This window comes from Chlorocebus sabaeus, chromosome 27 (assembly GCF_047675955.1).
Source record: "Chlorocebus sabaeus isolate Y175 chromosome 27, mChlSab1.0.hap1, whole genome shotgun sequence".
NCBI lineage: Eukaryota > Metazoa > Chordata > Mammalia > Primates > Cercopithecidae > Chlorocebus > Chlorocebus sabaeus.
Genome location: NC_132930.1, coordinates 10,294,905 through 10,316,752, shown reverse-complemented (window position 1 = coordinate 10,316,752; position 21,848 = coordinate 10,294,905). Strand labels below are relative to the sequence as shown.

Here is a 21,848-nt window from a genome sequence, read left to right as displayed (position 1 = left end):
AGTTGTGCGAAACTGCTATCATTGTTGGTAAAAACCTCACGTTCTTTTGCTTCATTCCTGCACTGTTAACTCCGCCTGATTTCCTTGTTATATGGAATTTGACAAACTCCACGTATTTCTTTGGTGAACAAACCTATTTTTCTTTTCTTTTTAAAGGGAGTCTTTTTCTTTGTAGGAATGGAAATACAGTGAAGATTTTAAATTATTAAAGAAAACTTTTAGAAGGTGTCACTGTATAGAGAGAGCTGTGTATTAAAGCTGTTTACAAGGAAGAAATGAAATGCCCATATTGCCACAGACTTGGTCTAGGAACTGTAATAAGAGCTAATCTGATTTTGATGGTGGCATTCAGGTAAAATTCTTGGTGTGAAGCATTCAAAGATTTGGAATCAGTCCTAGAAAAGCTAGACTGACTTCAAGCTGGAGGCCTGGGAAGCAGCATCTACCTGGGAAACCACACTACTGTTTTTGGAGAACTGTCACCTGCATTCTCTTAATCTTCCTAACCTCTGTATATGGTATGTGGTATTATCTTCAGTCCCAATTTGGTCATGGGGAAATAGGCTGACAGAGGTTGAGTAAATTGCCCCATTTCACACAGCAAGTGTCAGCTCATAGGGTAGACTTGATTCCAAGTTTTCTGGCTCCAGATTCCCTGTTTTTTCTTCCAAACCCATACTGGGCAATAGAATTTTCTATGATGCTAGAAAAGCTGTCACTTGCCACATGTGGCTACTGAGCACTTGGAATGGAGCTAGTGTGACTGAGGAGCTGGATTTTAAATTTAATTAAACACCCACATATCACAGTGCAGGTCTGAACTGTGCCACCTTCGCTTATATGGCCGAGGGCTCTGTGGAAATGATTCTAAATTATGCAATAAGATTATCATGAAGAGCTGCAGACTATACTTTTGTAATGAAAGGCTCCAATTTGCCTTTAAAAAATGAAATCTATTTCATTTTTTGGACTATAAAAGCATTCAGTTGAATTTTATAGAAAGTTAAGTACATAAGAAATTATTCCTAATTTTCCAACCCAATAATAGCACAATGAAACTTTTCCATCTGTTTTCCAGATGTTTTCTTGAGGAAGTGGGAGGGGGAAGCCTGGCTTCTTCCTAATTTACATGGTACTACTTTATGTTATAAGCATTCCTCCATATTCTTAAAAATCTTTGTAAAAACATCATCTTTAATGGCTGTATAAGGTTTCATCAATTAATTAGAACCCAGAGTATCATTCATTTTTTTAAAATTTAGAACTAGGAGATGTATACAAGAATATTAAGGGAAATTTCAAGGATAATAAAAATGAATTTGATCATTGAAGGAAAAAACAAAACTATAATGAAACAAAATAAATCTAAGCTATTTATTTGCCAGATGGCCAAAATAGTCCTTCTGTGGTTAATTTGCTCTAGTATCAAGTGGCAGTATGGTTTAGCAGGTAAGTATGTGGCTTCTGGAGTCAGACTGCATATGTTTGTGTGTGAATCTCAGTTCTAATACTTGCTAGTGTTAGCTGCTCCATGCCTCACCTCAGTTTCCCTACCTATAAAATAGGAATGATAATAATAGTGTTAACCTCATTAAGTTTAGAGGAGTGAGTTAATACATACACAGCATTCTGAATGGTGCCTAGAACATTATAAATGCTCAAGAAATGTCAGTTATTATTTTTCATCCAAACTTTTGAGTAAAATCTTAGACCAATTCTTTCAATTTTAGAGTAATTCTTAAGATAAACATTTTCAGTTCTTTAAAAATATCTGTTACATGTGGCTTCTATTCTTATTATTTTTTTCCTCTTCAAGTGCTTGGAAGCTGGTTTGACATCTCCAGTTATCATGAAATTTTTTTGTAGTATACTTGGAAAACGATACATTAGTTTCTGTAGTTTCAAGTTGAAAAAGTTTTTTTTTTCTTTTTTTAAAAATAGAGATGGAGGGCCAGGCGCAGTGGCTTGTGCCTGTAATTCCAGCTCTTAGGGAGGCAGAGGTGGGAGGATTACTTGAGCCCAGGAGTTCGAAACCTGCCTGGGAAATATAGAAAGACCTTGTTCTTCACAAAAAAAGGAACCAAAAAAAAAAAAAAAGAAAAAAGAAAAAAGAAAAAAGATCCCAATTAAAATAGAGATGGAGTCTCACTATGTTACCCCAGCTAGTCTCGAACTCCTGGGTTCAAGCAATCCTCCTGCCTCGGCCTCCCAAAGTGCTAGGATTACAGGCATGAGCCACTGCACCCAACCAAGAAATTTCAACATTAAATTTGAACATGAAGACCTTTCCCTTCTTCCAAATGGAAGATAAGGATATATTTTTAAGAAGACTATTTGTATAAACACCCATGTAGTTACAATCTGTGACTTGGGCAGGAAATGCCAGCTATGTATATAAATACATAGGACACAATTCAAGCTCTTACCTGTTGTGCTGTATACAACATTAACTGACTAAAGTCCAAGGGAATAGAACTTATCTCTCTGCTGAGATAGGTGGAGTTGCCTTCCTGTCACCCCAACTGCACTTTGAAACTACTATTCTACCCACAAAAACAGTCTTCCAGTAGTCAGGCTATGGAGTCATTGCCAATCCTAACCCCAATAATACAAAAAAAAAATCCTGTTTGCTTTCAGTCTGAAATCTGCTGGTGTCAGTAACACAATTATCTCTACATATTTTAAAATAGTGATAGCTTATTTCTTACATCAATGAGCCAAGAAAAGCCTTTTTTTTTTTTTTTTTTTTTTTTGAGACGGAGTCTCACTCTATCGCCCAGGCTGGAGTACAGTGGCCGGATCTCAGCTCACTGCAAGCTGCTCCACCTCCCGGGTTCACGCCATTCTCCTGCCTCAGCCTCCCGAGTAGCTGGGACTACAGGCGCCAGCCACCTCGCCCGGCTAGTTTTTTGTATTTTTTTTTAGTAGAGACAGGGTTTCACCGTTTTAGCCAGGATGATCTCGATCTCCTGACCTCATGATCCGCCCGTCTCGGCCTCCCAAAGTGCTGGGATTACAGGTTTGAGCTACCGCCCCCGGCCTAGAAAAGCCTTTTTTTCCTGTGCTTTCATCTTCTGTAGTAAACAAACCATGTTAGCGATCCTGTTTTTATTTTTACTTTGGCCACCAGGAAGTTCACGATTGATTTCTTTTCACTCCAATTTTAGTAACTGTAGGGGACATTACAACACACTTTCTTGTTCATCTAATTTGGGTTATAGTTTCATTTTTTAGTTTTCTTCTATTTTTTCAGTTTTCCCAGAGACATGAATTGAGCTGTTTGTATTATTTATCTTATTGTTCACATATTCTTATAAACCATGTTGTAATTTTGGAGGAAAAGAATCAATGCATACATACGTGCATATATATCTAATTAGAGCCAGACATTGATTAATGTAATATCCAAATTTGCTATGTCTATTACACCAACTACTAGTATTGCATACAAACAAGTAAGAACCACAGTGACATACTACTTCACACTCATTAGGATAGTTATTATAAAAACAACAAAAACTAGGAAATAAGCATTGGCAAGGACGTGGAGAAACTGAAACCCTCATGCAATGCTGGTAGGAATATAAAATGGTACACCTGCTGTAAAAAATAGTATGATGGTCCCTCAAAAAATTAAACATAGAATTACCATTTGATCCAGCAATGCCACTTCTAGGTATATACCCAAAACACTCAAATAGATACTCGTATAATGGCAACATTATTTATAGTTGCCAAAAGATGGAAGCAACCCAAATGTTGATCAATGGATTATGATAAACAGAATGTGGTATACGTGTACAATGCAGTATTATTAAGCCTTTTTTCTTTTTCTTTTTTTTTGGACAGAGTGTCACTCTGTCACCCAGGCTGGCATGCAGTGGTACAATCTCCACTCACTGCAACCTCCACCTCTCAGGTTCAAACAATTCTTCCACCTCAGCCTCCCAAGTAACTGGGACTACAGGTGCACACCACCATGCCCGGCTAATTTTTGTATTTTTAGTACAGATGGGGTTTCACCATGTTGGCCAGGCTGGTCTTGAACTCCTGACCTCAGGTGCTCCGCCCACCTCGGCCTCCCAAAGTGCTGGGATTACAGGTGTGAGCCACTGTGCTTGGCTTATTCAGCCTTGAATAAAATTCTGATATGTGCTACAATATGGAAGAACCCTGAAGACATTATGCTAACAGTGAAATAAGCCAGACACAAAAGGATAAATATTATATGACTCCACTTATATAAGGTACCTAGAGTAGTCAAATTCATAGACAGAAAGTAGACTAGTGGTTACCATGGGCTGGAGAAAGGGAGGAGTGGGGAATTAGTGCTTCATGGGTGTGGGTGTTTTAATTAGGGATAATAAAGGTCTGGAGTTGGATGGTGGTGATGGCAGCACAACAGTGTGAATATACTTCATGCCACTGAACCATACACTTAAAAATGGTAAAATGTTATGTATAATATACTACAGTAAAAACAAAATCCTTAAAAAAAGCGAGAAGGTTCAGAGATGCAAAAAAGACAAAAATTAGAGTCGATAAAATCAGGATTTCATTAGAGGCCATTAAAAAATGGTACACGGGGCTGGCCGCGGTGCCTTACGCCTATAATCCCAGCACTGTGGGAGGCTGAGGCAGGCAGATCACCTGAGGTCAGGAGTTCGAGACCAGGCTTACCAACATGGAGAAACTCCATCTCTAATAAAAATACAAAATTAGCTGGGCGTGGTGGCACATGCCTGTAATCTCAGCTACTCGGGAGGCTGAGGCAGGAGAATCCCTTGAACCTGGGAGGTGGAGGTTGTGGTGAGCAGAGATGGCACCATTGCACTCCAGCCTGGGCAACAAGAGTGAAACTCCATCTCAAAAAAAAAAAAAAAAAGGTACCCTAACTCAGGTTAACACATTCAAGAAAATCTTATGGCCTACAAGTTTTATTCTCCTTATTATTATGTTTAATATACCATATTAAATACATTATATGGTGTGCTGCTCTACTCAATGAATTCAGATGCCAAACGCTTAGGATAAATGAGGCTGGGCGCAGTGGCTCACGCCTGTAATTCCAGCACTTTGGGTGGCCGAGGCAGGCAGATTGCTTAAGCTTAGGAGCACGAGACCAGCCTGGGCAACATGGCAGAACCCTATCTCTACAAAAAGTACAAAAATTAGCCGGGCATGCTGGTGTGTGCCTGTAGTCCCAGCTATTGGGGAGGCTAAGGTGGGAGGATCACCTGAGCTCAGGAAGCTGAGGCTGCAGTGAGCCGTGACTGCGCCACTGCACTCTAGCCTAGGCAACAGAGTGAGATCCTGTCTCAAAAACAACAACAATAACAACAATAACAAAACAAATAACAATTACAAACAATAACAAAAAGGAAAAGATTTTCAAGCTACTTTGAAAAAGACAACTATACAGTTAATATGACCCATCTCTCAAAAATGCTTAACTTACTATATTTATATGTGCTTTAGATCAGCATTGGCAAGCTATGGTTGTGGGCCAAATATGGTCTGCTGTTTGTTTTTATAAGCAAAATTGTATTGGAACACAGCCCTATCCTTTGAAAAAAAAAAAAAGAAAAGATAATGTATGGCTGCTTTTATATTACAATGGCAAAGTGAAATAGTTGAGACCCAGAGAGTATGGCCCATAAAGCCTAAGGTATTTACTCTCCACCTTCGTTGACCCCTGGGCTAGGAGATGTGGGACAGCACATCCTTGAGGCTAAGTCACATAGATTCTGCTGGCTACGTATAATAGTTTTCCTATGCTGAATGATAACTTAATTTCAGGACCAATTTTTAAATTCTAACTTTTTTCTTTTTTTTAAATGGAGTCTCGCTCTGTCGCCCAGGCTGGAGTGCTATGGCGCGATCTCAGCTCACTGCAATCTCCACCTCCAGGATTCAAGTGATTCATCTGCCTCAGCCTCCTGAGTAGCTGGTATTACAGGTGTGCACCACCACACCCGGCTACTTTTTGTATTTTTAGTAGAGACGGGGTTTCCCCATGTTTGCCAGGTTGGTCTCAAACTCTTGACCTCAAGTGATTTTCCTGCCTCCTGAAGTGCTGGGATTATAGGCGTGAGTCACTGTGCCTGGCCTTAAATTCTAACATATTTTAAAGACAGTGTTGTTTAGCTGACATTTTCCCCTCTTCCAAGGTGTTTTCCATTTAACTCCAATGGCCACATTTATGAGACATGGAAGAAGAAAATATCTGATGAAGGTTGTTGGCTCAGTTCCTGACACTTACATATTAATGATAATTTCTTAGAATTCCAAAAGAGATACAAGAGGGTTTGTTTTCATTCATTCATTCATTCACTCAGCAAATACTTACTGACCACCTGCTATGTGCCAGATACTGTGCTAGCTATGGTGGACCTCGTCCTTGTGGAGCTGACTTCTGAGTTAACTGAACTCAGTTAACTGAATTACGCTTCGAATGCCAAATAGTTGAGAATTAAGGTTATTTGTCCTCATGGTTACTGACCAGAGCCTGCTTCAAAAGGTCATACACCTCAACATTGTTAACATTCGTTTCTGATAAGGGCATAGTTTCCCAAGTTAAAGCCCACATACCATCAGAACTTTGCTTTTAAATATATCAGGGGTGTCTGGGGACTAGTGTGAAATACCGTATCCTGAATGTTGAGATTCTTGCTTGGGGCAGAAGTGTGGACAGAATGAATAATAAGTATACGTCAGAAGTAGAAACTTATCTGTGAGCAAATCAAAATATCTAGATAAGTAACACGGAGTCCCCCAATTTCATCCATTCGCCATGTGACAGTTTTAAAAGGACCGGGCATTCTGGTTTAGGTTTCATAGCATGTTGAATAAATGCAAGTCTCTAGAGTCAGAGAGTCTGAAGTCCAAATCTTAGTTCCTCTACTTCTAGCTGTGAACCTTGAGAAAAGTCATTTAACAGCATTAAATCTATATTCTCCTCTCTAAAATGATGACTGTATTAACTAGTGTTTACTGAATGCCTATTATGTGACAGGCAGAGTACTACGCTTGTTGTGCATATTAACTCATTCCAATCCTCACAATGTCTATATGGGATATTACTAGGGTCTCCACTCTACAGATAGGGAAGCTGAAGCACGGAGAGGCTAAGTAGATTCTCAGTTAATGAGCATCAGAGCTGGTATGTGAACCCTGGGAGTCTGATTTTCATCATAGGGCTGTAATGAGGATAAAATAAAATGATTGGTGTAAATTTCTTAGTGCAGAACCTAGCACGAAGTGATCGAGGAATGTTAGCACAAGAAAACTGAACTTAAGGCTGGGTGTGGTGACTCATACCTTTAATCCTAACACTTTGGGATGCTGAGGCAGGAGAATTGCTTGAGCTCAGGAGCTTGAGACTAGCCTGTGCAACATAGTGAGACCCCCATCTCTACAAAAATTTAAAAAATTAGCTGGGTGTGGTGGCGTAACACTTGTGGTCCCAGCTATTCGGGAGGCTGAGGTGGGAGGATCACTTGAGCCTGGGAGGTCAAGGCTGTAGTGAGCTATGATTACGCCACTGTACTCCAGCCTAGGTGACGAGCAAGACCCTGTCTCAAAAAAAAAAAAAAAAAAAAGAAAAGAAAAAAAATGAAAAAAGACAATCAAACTTAAAAAAAAAAAAAAAAAAAAAAAAAAAAAACTGGAGGTAAGAATCTTGCCGCTATGTAGGATTCTGTGTTTACAGGAAAACAGGCAAGAGGTTATCCCAGCCAACTTTAAACCAGTCAGTAGAGAAGCCTAGCCTGTGAGTTCTGGTGGAGACTGGTGTATCAGTCTCCCAGATTCCTTTCATAGCAGGTAAGCTGTCTGGAGTGTGATTCTCCACTGGTGATGTGGCTTATGCATCCATGTGTAAGCCTGTTTCTCACCTAATCCTTGGCGAAAGCACTTTACAGAAGCTCTCCCAGAAAGAACATGAAGAGACTTGCCACATTGGATGCAAAAGGTCCAACCATCTATGTAAATGCCAAATCCCCTGAGGTAGGACCCTCCCAGCACACAGCTATTCTTCCCAATACTAAAAAAGCATGAGTCTTCACTGAAGGCTGCTAGCATTAAATAAACATGGCAATATATTTGAAATAAATCATTTACTCATAGTTTCGTATATAAAACAAGCAGAAAAAATATACTTTCAAATCATGCTATTATTATTCTGAACTAGGGATTTTCGTTATGTCTTAGGGAGAGTTTGAACTTGTTGGGCTGAAATAAAATTTCAAGGCAAACAGGTAAAGCAGACATCATCAAGGATTTGAATTCTCTTTTTAGAATTGGTTCAGAGTAACTTTCATTAGGATTTTAACTTTGAACTGGGACATTTTGGAGGGCAAAGGATACCAGTGTACTACTGGGAAATATTTTCAATGTTTACATACCAGTCTTTACCTAGGATCAAAAACACGCATGAGTTTACCCTAGAATTAATAAGACTGCTGGTCGGGAGCGGTGGCTCAGGCCTGTAATCCCAGCACTTTGGAAGCCTGAGGCGGGTGGATCACAAGGTCAGGAGTTCAAGACCAACCTGGCCAAGATGGTAAAACCCTATCTCTACTAAAAATACAAAACAATTAGCCGGGCATGGTGGTGGGTGCCTGTAATCTCAGCTACTCAGGAAGCTGAGGCAGAGAATTGCTTGAACCCAGGAGGCAGAGGTTGCAGTGAGTCGAGATTGCACCACTACACTTCAGCCTGGGCGACAGAGTGAGACTCCATGTCAAAATAAATAAGACTACCAGTTAACTTTGGTTCACAGCTCTTGGAGTGTGAGTGTGTGTGTGTGTGTGTGTGTGTGTTTGAGATGAGTATGCAATTTGGAATTCTTGGGAGACCTTTATTTGCTGACCAGCTGACAAATTGCAATTTGAAGCTATATACAGTGGGGTACAGTGTCTTCCAATCACTACCTGGAATTTAATTCAGTGGAGGGTTTTAAAATGTGTTGATCCAAGAGGTAAATCTATCTCTGTGGTTAGATTTCTATTTTGATGTTCCTTATTCATACCATAAAATTTTGTCCTAATAATCACTTCTGAAGCATGACCTAACACACACAATGCACATAAGAGCAAAGGCTTTGGAGTCAGAGATCTAAGTTCAAGTCATGACTGCACCACTTACTAGCTGTGTCTCCTTAGGCAAATCACCTTAGTTCCATTTCCACATCTCTAAGATGGTTCTAGTAATAGCACCAGGACTAAGTGACAGTTGGCAATGTGTGGCACACAATTTGTTTAAAAAGGTTGGCAATTATTATTACTTTAAAGAATGTCACTTGAAAGTCATAGCTTGTGTTTGAGAGGTGTCTGTCACAAAAGTTCAGAATAACCTCATGGTTTACAGAAAAATTATTTGATTATTTGGTAAAGGAAGATGTTGCCCCAAACTCAGGGTGAGGGAGGGGATGGGGTAGGAAATCAGAGAGAAAAACAGTTTCTGCAGAAAGTTTCCAAGATTTGGCCTTACCCTGAGCATTTATCTTACTGCCTTGGTCCAAGTTACCACCACCCAGTAGAATAAACATTGGAGAGGACACACCCACTCCTGGGCAGGTCCCTGGCACCAGGATGTTTCTATTACCTCAGAGTTTGAAAGTGGAAAAGGAGTTCCACTCAAAATGGAGGCAGAACACGGAATTTACCTGGGAGGCCAAACAATAAGCCGATCGAAACACAGGCTCTTTTTTTTCTATTAACAGTCAGGGACCTCTTGCTATTGAAAAGCATGGCCCTTGGGGCACATAAACATCTCTCCTTGACTCTCCTTTCTTTAGGTAAGATCCTGAGAGGTTGAAGATACAACGGAATAATGACATTCTGGGCCATGCCTTCTGCCCACCCCTCGCTCATCTGAGAAAGAGTTCATTCATAATGGGTCTTAATTGTGTTGATAATTGTACAGATTTTGTTATTTCAAAGCACATCATTCAATGAATGCTTGTGTATGATAAACAGATGCAAAGCCAAGAGGCTCAATTTTCCCAGGCGTTTCTATCAACACACACCTGAGAATGCAGCCTTTTGCTGTGGGTTCTCAGGGAGGCCTGCTGTGTACTACAAGAGGGCTGAAGCCACCCTCCTGAAAGGGGTGGAGTGGGGAGATTTTCTGCAGGGGTTTGGTAACACACAAATACCAGTTAGGAATCTATTATCTTGTTCTCTTTATTTATTTATTTATTTAGACGGAATCTCTTTCTGTCACCCAGGCTGGAGGGCAGTGGCGCGATCTCAGCTCACACTGCAGCCTCCACCTCCTGGGTTTGAGTGATTCTCCTGCCTCAGTCTCCAGAGTAGTTAGGACTACAGGCATGCACCACCATGCCCAGCTAAGGTTAGTGCTTTTTTTAGTAGAGACAAGGTTTCACCATGTTGACCAGCCTGGTCTTGAACTGGCCTCAAATGATCCACCTGCCTTGGCCTCCTAAAGTGCTGGGATTACAGGTGTGAGCCACTGCACCCGGCCTTGTTCCCTTTAAATAAGCATTACTTATACTTTGTCTCAAAAGGTTGATGGGGTAACCTTTTGAGGTTGATGAAACAAACCAAAATGGAACCCACAAATTCAGCACACATATGCCTCTTGGGCCAACGTTTTTCCAATGCATGAACAAACAGTAGGAGGGACTTCTAGTTTCACTCCTTACCTTGGCTCCTTTGACCTAAGCCTTTGAGGGATCTAGCAAGGAGCAGAAAGGTCGACTGACAGATACCAGAAAGGAAAAGGAAGGAGAAGCCACAGTGGCTTCTATCATTTAACACTAGCTTGAATTCATATAGTATTTTGCAATTTATAAAATTCTTTCAGGCTGGGCAAGCTGGCTCACGCCTGTAATTCCAGCACTTTGGGAGGCTGAGGCGGGCAGATCTCCTGAGTTCAGGAGTTCGAGACCAGCCTGGCCAACATGGTGAAACTCTGTCTCTACTGAAAAAAAAAAAGTACAAAACTTAGCCAGGCGTGGTGGTGTGCACCTGTAGTCCCAGTTACTTGGGAGGCTGAGGCAGAAGAATTGCTTGAACCCGGGAGGCGGAGGTTGCAGTGAGCCGAGATCACACCATTGCACTCCAGCCTGGGTGACACATGAGACTCTGTCCCCCCCGCCTCCAAAAAAAAATTTATTTCACATATATTATCTAGTTTTATAAAATCCCAGAATTTGAGCTGCACAGGGAATACAGGTGTTCTCTAACCCAGGGTTTCTGAACCTCAGCCCTATTGATATTTGTGATAATTCTATGTTATGGGGGGCTGCCTTGTGCATTTTAAGATGTTTCATAACATCCCTGTCCTCCACCCACTAGACACAAAAGCGCCCCCACCTCCACAATGTTGTGACAACCAGAAATGTCTCCAGACATTGCAAATTTGGGGGCAGGGGGTACAAACAAAATTGCTTTCTGTTGAGAATTACTGGTGGAGTCTATCTTGGAGTTGTGTAATACGATTATATACTGGCACACATGGTAGGTACTTTTTAAATAGAGAATAAGTTGTTATTTTCTACAGCCCTCCCTCAACATGGGCCTGGTGTCTTGATCTGGCTCTTATGAATAGTCAAGGCTGGCCGGGCACAGTGGCTCACACCTATAATCCCAGCATTTTGTGAGGTTGAAGTGGGAGGATCGCTTGAGCCCAGGAGTTCGAGAGCAGCCTGGGCAACATGGCAAGACCCAGTTGCTACTAAAAAAAAAAAAAAAAAAGTCAAGGCTATCAAGACTGAGAAATGTGCAACATTTTTCAGGGATTTGAGGTAAGTGTCTCTGTGATACCATAATACTTATTTAATTTGGTTGAAACACTATCAATTTAATTTTCAAACAAAACAACAACTACCATAAAGGCTTGTAAGACTGGTTCTGTTGTCTAATTGACTTGTCATCACAGCAAACTGACAGGCCTGGGTCATACAAACATCACTGCTGAAATCAGTCTAAAGTATCCAACTGTCTCATTTAAATTCAGACCCCGCTGCTACATGGACACATGAGAACTGCTGACAATCTGGTTTTTAAGACTTGAGCTATTTTCAAATGTCGTTACTGGTTTCTTCAACAATACAATAACCCTCACTTAAAATTTACACTTTTTTTTTTAAAGACACACTATGAACAATCACTGAAAATGGACTTCTGGGATACAGTCAATTCACTGGTACTAAAGTCAACATCTGTACAGGTCTATAGGCAAAAGGCAATGATGTGGTAGAATAAATGATTAAACAATATTTGCATGTGAATTGATCCATTCACTTGCTCATTCAAACACTAATTGAGCACTGGCTGCATGCGAGGCTGTGCTAGATGCTTGGAGATACAGTGGTGGCCACTGAGTTCACAGTTTAGCAAGGGTAGATGAAGAAGGAAGGGGAGGTCAGGAACAGTAGCTCATGCCTGTAATCCCAGCACTTTGGGAGGCCAAGGCAGGCAGATTGCCTGAGGTCAGGAGTTCGAGACCAGCCTGGGCAACATGGCAAAACCTGTCTCTACTAAAAATAAAAAATTAACCAGGTGTGGTGGCATGTGCCTGTAATCTCAGCTACTTGGGAAGCAGAGGCAGGAGAATTGCTTGAACCCGGGAGGTAGAGCCTGCAGTGAGCTGAGATCATGCCACTGCACTCCAGTCTGGGCAACAGAGCGAGACTCCATCAAAAAAAAGAAGAAGAAAGGGGAGGAGACAGAGCAGAGGGAACATTATGAGCAAAGGTGGGCATTTGCAATAATGCTGGAATAGTCTCGAATAGCTGAAATGTAGGAGGTGGATATGGGGCATAAGATGAGGCTCAAAAAGAAAAGAAAACCAGATTGTGAAGGGTCTAAGTCTCTCGCTTTCTGTGGTAGACAGTGGACAGACACAAAGCTTTAGCCATGACTAGGAAGTTCAGGCTGAGTCCTCAGTGAAAGAACGAGTAGCTCTTGCACCAGGCATTTCATTCAGAGGAATAGAAAAGATTTTATAAATTTGTTTATGAACTATTCTGCTAAGCAAGCGGGAGGCCTCAGTAGTGTTTATAAGGGGACAAGAGACCAAAAACTCAGGAATTAAAAGCACGAGATAAACCTGAAGTTCTGTATCTTGTCAACCTTAGTCTAGTGTCCGCCAGGTCAAATCCACTGTCTATTATAAACATCTGCCTTTTCATAATACATACCACTACTGCAGTTTTTTTTTTTTCTTTTAGCCTTTTTTCTACAACTAGAATATAAACTCTGAGAGAGCAGAATTTATGTCTCTTCTTGGTTATCATAAACTCCTCAAAGCTTGGCACTTAAAAGACAACAAATATTTGTCAAATAATTAAATGGACTGTGATTTCCTTCTTTCTTTCTTTATTTTATTTTTTTGAGACGGAGTCTCACTCTGTTGCCCAGACTGGAGTGCAGTGGCTCAATCTCGGCTCACTGCAAACTCTGCTTCGCAGGTTCAAGGGATTCTCCTGCCTCAGCTTTCCGAGTAGCTGGGACTACAGGAGCGCACCACTGCGCCCAGCTAATTTTTGTATTTTTAGAGACAGGATTTCACCATGTTGGCCAGACTGGTCTTGAGCTCCTGACCTTGTGATCTGCCTGCCTCAGCCTCCCAAAGTGCTGGGATTACAGGCTTGAGCCATTGCACCCAGTCGATTTCCTTCTTAATAGCATTATCAATAGTGATAAATATTTAAAGATTACTTATTTTTGTACAAGGCATCATGCTAGAGACAATGGCAGTGGGGTGGGAGGGAACATAAAAAACCATGTAAGATTGTTCAGCCCTAGGTGGTCACAAACCTTCCTTCAACAAACATTGATTGAGTGTCAAAATGAAGACAGTGGCTTAGTAAAGTACACAAGCAAGGATGGACGGTGGGCCAAAACACACTTCAGGGAATGAGCCAGCTATCACAGGTAGCCGAGGATTGAAAATCTGCACATTTCTTGTTTAATTATATTTAGAGACAGATGGAAATTATGCAGCAGTAGAAGTTCTACTTATCCTCTTACACTTAGAACTAATTATGTTATCATATGCCATATTACTGCCAATGTAATATACAATGATGTTAAAGAATTGATTAAGATGATGAAGATGAACTCCATTTTGTTGAACATCTTTATGAGTGAGACCTTCTGCTGACTGCCAGCAGTTAGCACCAAGAGAGAATTTCAGAGGAGGATACTGTCCCACCCCATGTCTAGTATTTCTGGAAAAGTGGCTGGAGAGTGTATTTCACTTATGTGCTAAGAACAGAGCAGCGCTAAAAGAGAATAGCCAGCTTAAATGCAATCCTCCCCACAGGGAAGGAGATGAATTAGAAATAATCTCTCTTGTTCTGTGCTCTCAGAGGTCAAATTTTTTTTTTTTTTTAAAAAGAATCTCTCCAAGAGTTTCCTTAATGTATGGTTTTAGAACTCCCAAGTTAATGATAATGAACAACTTTTTTGAACACGTATGTGTAATTTGATTTCTCATGACATTTCTATGAGTGGAAATTTTAAATGTGGGCTCTAGAGTACGGGGTAGACGCCTGCTGGAGACCTGCACATTTGACCCCCTGGCTGTTTTCATAAAGTTTTATTGGCACATAACCACGGCCATTTGTTTACATATAGTCTATGGCTGCATTTATGGGGACAATGGCAGAGTTGAGTTAAGTAGCAGCACAGGTGATAGGGCCTATGAAACCTAAACTGTTTACTGTCTGGACCTTTACTGCAAACATTTGCCTACCTGCTGTAAAGTCAGATTTCCTGGGTTTGAGCCCCAGTTCTTCAGCTGTGTAGCTGGGTGACACATTGGTAAACTATTTAAAATCCTGATTCCTCATTATCCTCACCTGCAAAATGAGAATAGTGATAATTATCACTATCTCAAAAGCATTACTGTGAGGAATAAATCAGGTAGCCAAAGGCTTAGAATGAAGCTAAGTAACGGTGTGATCAGTGTTAGTGATTACTGCCCCCTTTTTATTTTTTTATTATTTACTTATTTTTATTCATTTATTTATTTTTTGAGACAGAGTCTCACTCTGTCGCCCAGACTGGAGTGCACACTGGACGACAGAGTCAGCTCACTGCAATCTCTGCCTCCTGGGTTCAAGTGAATCCTGCCTCAGCCTCTCAAGTAGCTGGGACTATAGATGAGTGCCACCAAGCCCAGGTAATTTTTTTGTGTCTTTAGTACAGACAGGCTTTTGCCATGTTGGCCAGGCTGGTCTTGACCTCCTGACCTCAGGTGATCTGCCCACCTCAGCCTCCCAAAGTGCTCCTGGCCATACTGCCCCATTTTAAAGATCAGGAGATTGAGGGTGTCAGCGTGACCCAGCTTACAGAATTGAAATGTAGGTCAATCTGATGACAAAGTCAAAGCTCTTTCTACCATGATACTCATTCTTTGCTACTTACTTACTCATAGCAGGTTTAGCAATAGCCAGTGTTAACAGGGTAAGACCACGATAGGTGAGAAATGGACATTGGCTGATAGAGTGGAAGGAATTTCCAGTACAGACACATGGTAAAGTTGTTGGGAAATCATTACTTTCTACCATCCCCATTGCTTCCCCTCTTCACCCTCCCCACCAAAGCTTCTAAGCTTTTAAAGAGTTTTGCAAACTGTCCCATAGCCTATTTCTGGCTCTTTGAAAAGGAGTTAACATGTTCAAACAATGTTTTTAGACTTAAAAACCTATGGAATTAAATTCTTAAATAGAAATGTTGAAGGACTAGAATTCACATAATCGCAACGTGTAAGTGAGACCATGGGACTGTGGTTAGGCAGTTCCACGCCCAGGCTCTGGAGCCAGGCTGCCTCGCTTCCTATCTTGACTGTACCACTTGAAAAACAAATGCCATCACACAAGTCACTTTCTCTCCTTCAGCCTCAGCTTCATTATCTATAAAATGGTGATCATATTATCATTAACAGTGTTGGGAGGATTAAAAGCACCTGGCTGGCTGGGTGTGGTGGCTCAAGCCTATAATCCCACACTTTGGGAGGCTGAGGTGGGAAGCTCGCTTGAGCTCAGGAGTTCCAGACCAGTCTGGGCAACATAGTGAGACTCTGTCTCTACAAAAAATACAAAAATTAGCCAGGTGTGGTGGTTCCAGCTACTCAGGAGGCTGAGGTGGGAGGATCACTTGAGCCTAGGAGGTCCAGGCTGCAATGAGCTGTGATCGCATCACTGCACCCCAGTCTGAGCAACAGAGGGTAACCCTGCCTCGTAACAGACTAACAAAAAAGAAAAAAGTACCTGGCTACAGTAAATGCTCAAGGCCCTTTGTTATTATTTCAGCTGGTCAAGAGTAAATGTTTTTCAAGGATCTTCTTTTTGTAGACAACTGTATAGTCACAGTGTTTCGCAAATTATCTGCCTGGCAAGATACTTTTTAAAATTAAAATGTAAAGAACCTGAGGGGATTCACTCCCAAATGTTTATGGACAAACTGAAAGGGCATTTACACAGATATTACCTTCTACATTTACTTGAGAAAGTGTTTTAAGACACTGTACATGTGAAATGTGTAGTTATAATGGCTTACTACTATGTTCTCTTTTATATTTGTTCAATTATGTAAGTATTATGTTCTTTTTATCACTACTTAGTATTCCTGCATGGGAGCTTTGTGCCTACCCACTCAATGTAGTAGGCCCTAAATATTGTCTGTTAACTAATTATGGTGTCATATGCCATGTTAAAATTAAAATATTACAATTACTGAAGCAGGTTTAAGAGAGAACCCTGGGCATAATATTCTTAGAAAAACTTTATGTGCCAGAAGTTGAATATATGAACTGGTAGTTTGATACATGATTACTTTTTAATTATAAAAGTCATCTTTAATTGCAAAAAATTCATAATAGTGTTTTTTTAGATAAGAAATTTCCTGTGTTAAGAATATGATTCAAGTTACTGAGAATTTATATATTTCCTGTACATACTATTCTTATATATCTATATCTACCAACAATACTATACAAAAGTATTAGTCCCATTTTCTTTTTTTTCTTTTCTTTTTTTTTTTGTTTTGAGACAAGGGCTCTGTCACCCAGGCTGGGGTGCAGTGGCATGGTCACAGCTCACTGCAGCCTCAACTTCTCAGGCTCAAGCAGTCCTCCTACCTTGACCTCTCAGGCTCAAGGGATCCTCCCACCTCAGCCTCTCTAGTTGCTGAGACTGCAGGTCCTCACCACCACGCCTGGCTAATTTTTTATTTTTTTGTAGAGATGAGGTCTCACCACGTTGCCCAAGCTGTTCTCAAACTCCTGGGCTCAAGCAATCCTCCTGCCTCGGCCTCCCAAAGTGCTGGGATTAAAGGCGTGAGCCAATACGCCTGGCCAGCCTCATTTTCTTGATGGAGAAACTGAGAAGGAGGTGATCCTGTGCTTCCTTCAAAATCACAATTAGATAAGGCAAATTTGTGATTGTAATTTTATAAAGATGCCTTATCTTTGAGGTGATACTTTATAGTTTGACTTATTTTTGGCAGTAGAGTTGTTTTATATACAAAACCAAACCAAATCCAGAGAGTCCAAATATAAAAGACAGAATTTTTTGAAAATTTTAAAATTTGTGGGGGCCGGGCATGGTAGCTCACGCCTGTAATCTCAGCACTTTTGGAGGCCGAGTGGGGCGGATCACCTGAGATCAGGAGTTCAAGACCAGCCTGGCCAACATGGTGAACTCCCATCTCTACTAAAAAATACAAAAATTAGCCAGGCATGGTGGCCCAGCACCTATGATCCCAGCTACTCGTGAGGCTGAGGCAGGGAGAATCGTTTGAACCCAGGAGGCGGAGGTTGTGGTGAGCTGAGATAGTGCCATTGCACTCCAGCCTGGGTGACAGAGTGAGACTCTGTCTCAAAAAAAAAAAAAAAAAAAAAAAAGACATTTTAAGGTTGTTACTCAGGGTGGAATGTAGTGACACAATCTTGGCTCACTGCAACCTCCGCCTCCCAGGTTCAAGTGATTTTCATGCCTCAGCCTGGGATTACAGGTGCACACCACCACACCCAGCTAATTTTTTTCTGTATTTTTAGTAGAGACAGGGTTTCACCATGCTGGCCAGGCTGGTCTTGAACTCCTAACCTCAAGTGATCCGCTGGCCTTGGCCTCCCAAAGTGCTGGGATTACAGGCATGAGTCACTGGGCCCAGCCAAGGGTATTTAGTTTTCATTCGTTAAATTTCTTAAATTTTACTATTACATTGGGGATTAAGTTAAAAATTTTTTTCTTAAATTTATGCCCAAACAGATTTAGAAAGTGAACTTTTTGCTGGGTGTGGTATCCTAGCACTTTGGGAGGCTGAGGAGTTTGAGACCAACCTGGGCAACATAGTGAGACCCCCACCTCTATTAAAGCAAATAAAATTAAATAAACAAAATAAAATAAAATGAAAGTGAACGTTCCCAAACATAAACTTACAGTCATTATAATGGTGTGTGAACGCTAGTCTTTTCCTCCTAATTTCAAACGATATTAGTAGTTTGCCAGTAGTAGTTATATAGCAACAGTATGGTCTGTTATTACTGTCTTATATTGTACATGAACACATGTACAATATGCACCTTCTGGTGGTATGTCAAATAGTAGTATACAAAAATAACACAGGTTTTTTGTAAAACAAATGACAGATTGCCTGTCCTGAAACAAAGGCTCTGAAACAGACTGACATAGTCAAACATTAGCTTTAGTTTTAGGTGTGACCTTCTGCTTTTATTTGGTTAACATTAGTCATTTCAGTTGCAACTAGGAAACAATATCTGCTATCACAGAAAAAAACAGATCCTGGTTATGCTGATGTCATGTTCATTGACCAGCTATCTCAAGGCAATAATTATAGTAGAATAGTATTCGCCCAGAAATACCCTCAACATTGAAAAAGTCATGAGTTAAAACACTTTCTTCTATAAATGTTTAAGTTGAATGTGGGGTATTTTGGAAGCTAAAAATATTTTCAAAATCAACTATATTTATGGCAATATGACCACAGTAGGCTGTTTATGAGAAAACATAAAAAAGGAAGTGAGCTTTCTGGTGAGGGATAACTTAAAGACAAAATGCATTAAATATAACTTTAATCCAGAAAATACATGTTCTTTTTATTCATTGCATTGTTTCAATGTTGTTCCACCTTTCTAACTCTGGTGATATTTGGGATTTTTTTCCCCTTTTCTTTTCTTTCTTTTTTGGGTACATAGTGAAAAACAAAAAAAGATAGCTTAAAAAACAGGTCCTTCTGCAAACATATGGCTAAGGTTAAACTCTAATACCCAATGGCTTATTTACTTTAAAAATTTGGAAAAGTAAGCACCATGAGTTCATTGATATGAGTGGGAACCTGCGTCATCCTGTGGTATTTGAGAATATTGTGGGCTCTTTTATCAATTTTGTTTGTTTCTAAGTCTTTTCAAAGAACTCTATTAGAAATGAGACCATCTGAGACAGGTCCTTTAACACAGAAAAGTGTTATTATGAACTGATTTTAGATATTAAAGGCTCTTTCCACTTCCTTATGCATTGTTTGAAATGTCTTAGAAAAGTTAAAACAAAGTGTTTATACCTTATTTTATTAGCTTTAATGGAAACATTTCAAAGGCAGCGGTGCTTATTTTATCCCCAGTGCCTGGCACTGAATGAATGTTTGAATAAAAGAATGAACGGATAGAAGAATGAATGAATGTGCACTGTCTTTTGTAAGAAACATGGTAGGACAAAGCTACAAAAAGTTTTCCTTTTATATGTAACATCCACCAAATTGCTTTGGACATTTTTTTCATATATCTATTTACATAAGTTTTGTGGTACAGCTGTGCATAGTGGTGCATGCCTGAAATCCCAACTACTGGGGAGGTGGGAGGATTGCTTGAGCCTAGGAGTTCAAGGCTGCATTGAGCTATGATTGTGCCCCTGCACTACAGCCTGGGCAACAGAGCAAGACCCTGTCTCTAAAAAAAAAACGAATAATAAAAATAATTTAAATTTTTTTTTGTGGTTTACCTGTATATAGAATTGGGTACAAATAGTCATAACCAGGTACTATGTGGTGGTATTTCTGCATGCCCAAAAGGAGGCCATCAAGAACAAACAGGCCAGCTTTGGTATAGGAGCTGGCCGGCCTTCCTTCCTTCCTTCCTTCCTTCCTCCCTCCTTCCCTCCCTTCCTCCCTCCTTCATTCGAGACAGAGTTTCACTCTTGTTGCTAAGGCTGGTGTGCAATAGTGTAATGGCGTGATCTTGGCTCACCGAAGCCCCCGCCTCCTGGGTTCAAGCAATTCTCCTGCCTCAGCCTCCTGAGTAGCGGGGATTACAGGCATGCGCCACCACGCCCAGTTAATTTTGTATTTTTAGTGAAGACAGGGTTTCTCTATGTTCGTCAGGCTGGTCTCAAACTCCTGACCTCAGGTGATCTGCCCGCCTCGGCCTCCCAAAGTGCTGGGATTACAGGCCTGAGCCACCAAGCCCAGCCAGGAGCTGGCATTTCTAACACATGCCCAGGCATCAGGAATGTCACATGGAAAAGCCACACCAACCCCTAATGGACTATATTGAATGCCAATGTTAATATCCCTAGAGCCGTCTTGGTAAAGCAGGTACTGGCCAGGGAGCTATAAAATTTCCATCACTGTTATTTATTTATTTATTTTTTTGGCCTTAGCTGATATGCTTAGCTTCTGCTATACTGTCTCAGGAATTTGGTAGAGATTTTATGCCACAAGGAAATAGGCACATAAATGGGGCCTGCCCATGAAGGCAGTTTTTACTCACTCTTTTATTTGAAGGTATTTTGAGAGGCTGCTTATTACAGTGCTTGAGCTCAAGCTCATGCATGCCAGAGCTCAACTGCTTGAGTTCAATCCCATTTATTAACTGTGTGACTTCAGGTGGGTGACTTACTCTCCCAAGCTTCAGTTCTCTCAACTGGAAAATGGGTGTGGTGGCTCACGCCTGTAATCCCAGCTACTTGGGAGGCTGAGGCAGGAGAATTGCTTGAACCTGGAAGGTGAAGGTTGCAGTGAGCTGAGATTGTGCCACTGCACTCCAGAGAGGCTGAGGTGGGTGGGTCACCTGAGGTCAGGAGTCCAAGACTAGCCTGGCCCACATGGCAAAACCCCATCTCTACTAAAAATACAAAAGTTAGTCAGGCATGGTGGCAGGCACCTGTAGTCCCAGCTACTTGGGAGGCTGAGGCAGGAGAATCTCTTGAACCCCGGGGGCAGGGGTTGCAGTGAGCCAAGATCGTACCACTGCACTCCAACCTGAGTGACAGAGTAAGACTCTGTCTCAAAAAAAAAAAAAAGATACTTATTAAAAGAAGAAGGAAGAGGGAGGGAAGGAGAACCAGTTTTCCCAGTCTCTATAATTAAACTAGGCAGTTAGAGTCAGTTGGAAATTCTTACAAATTTACATAGAAAGCACAACTATATTAATTCAAGAAACTCAAGAAACATGCACTTAAATGAAGAATGGAAATGAACAGAAAATACAATACATATCTAGAATTTTATTGAACCTAAAGTATTTAAAATGAGAAATTCAGGTGTCAGGAAATTTATGATTTCCCAGGTCTACTAAACTCCTGGAACGATTGTTGGCATTTAATTGCTATTCATGTCTCGCGTACTCTGTACTTTCACTGAGTGCACTTGGAATTAATATTTCAATTAAAAAACTAATACATCAGTAAAAACACCCTGATTTGACCTAATCATTTATTCCCAGGCTCACAGGGAAACACTGGATATTCTTCGAGTTCATAAAGTGTGAAATGACTTTAATGCTTCAAGGGAAATATAGTATACCAGTCTTGCAAATTGTTTTTTCCGAAAGCATGGCCCATCTTATCCCGTCCT

The 21,848-nt window shown here is 40.8% G+C and overlaps 1 protein-coding gene across 13 annotated transcripts in view; it reads right to left on the bottom strand.

Annotated features, from left to right (window-relative positions):
- The window catches only part of RBM47 (RNA binding motif protein 47), a 206,600-nt gene that overhangs the window by 15,423 nt on the left and 169,329 nt on the right, over positions 1 to 21,848 (bottom strand). The gene's annotated exons all lie outside the window — the stretch shown is intronic.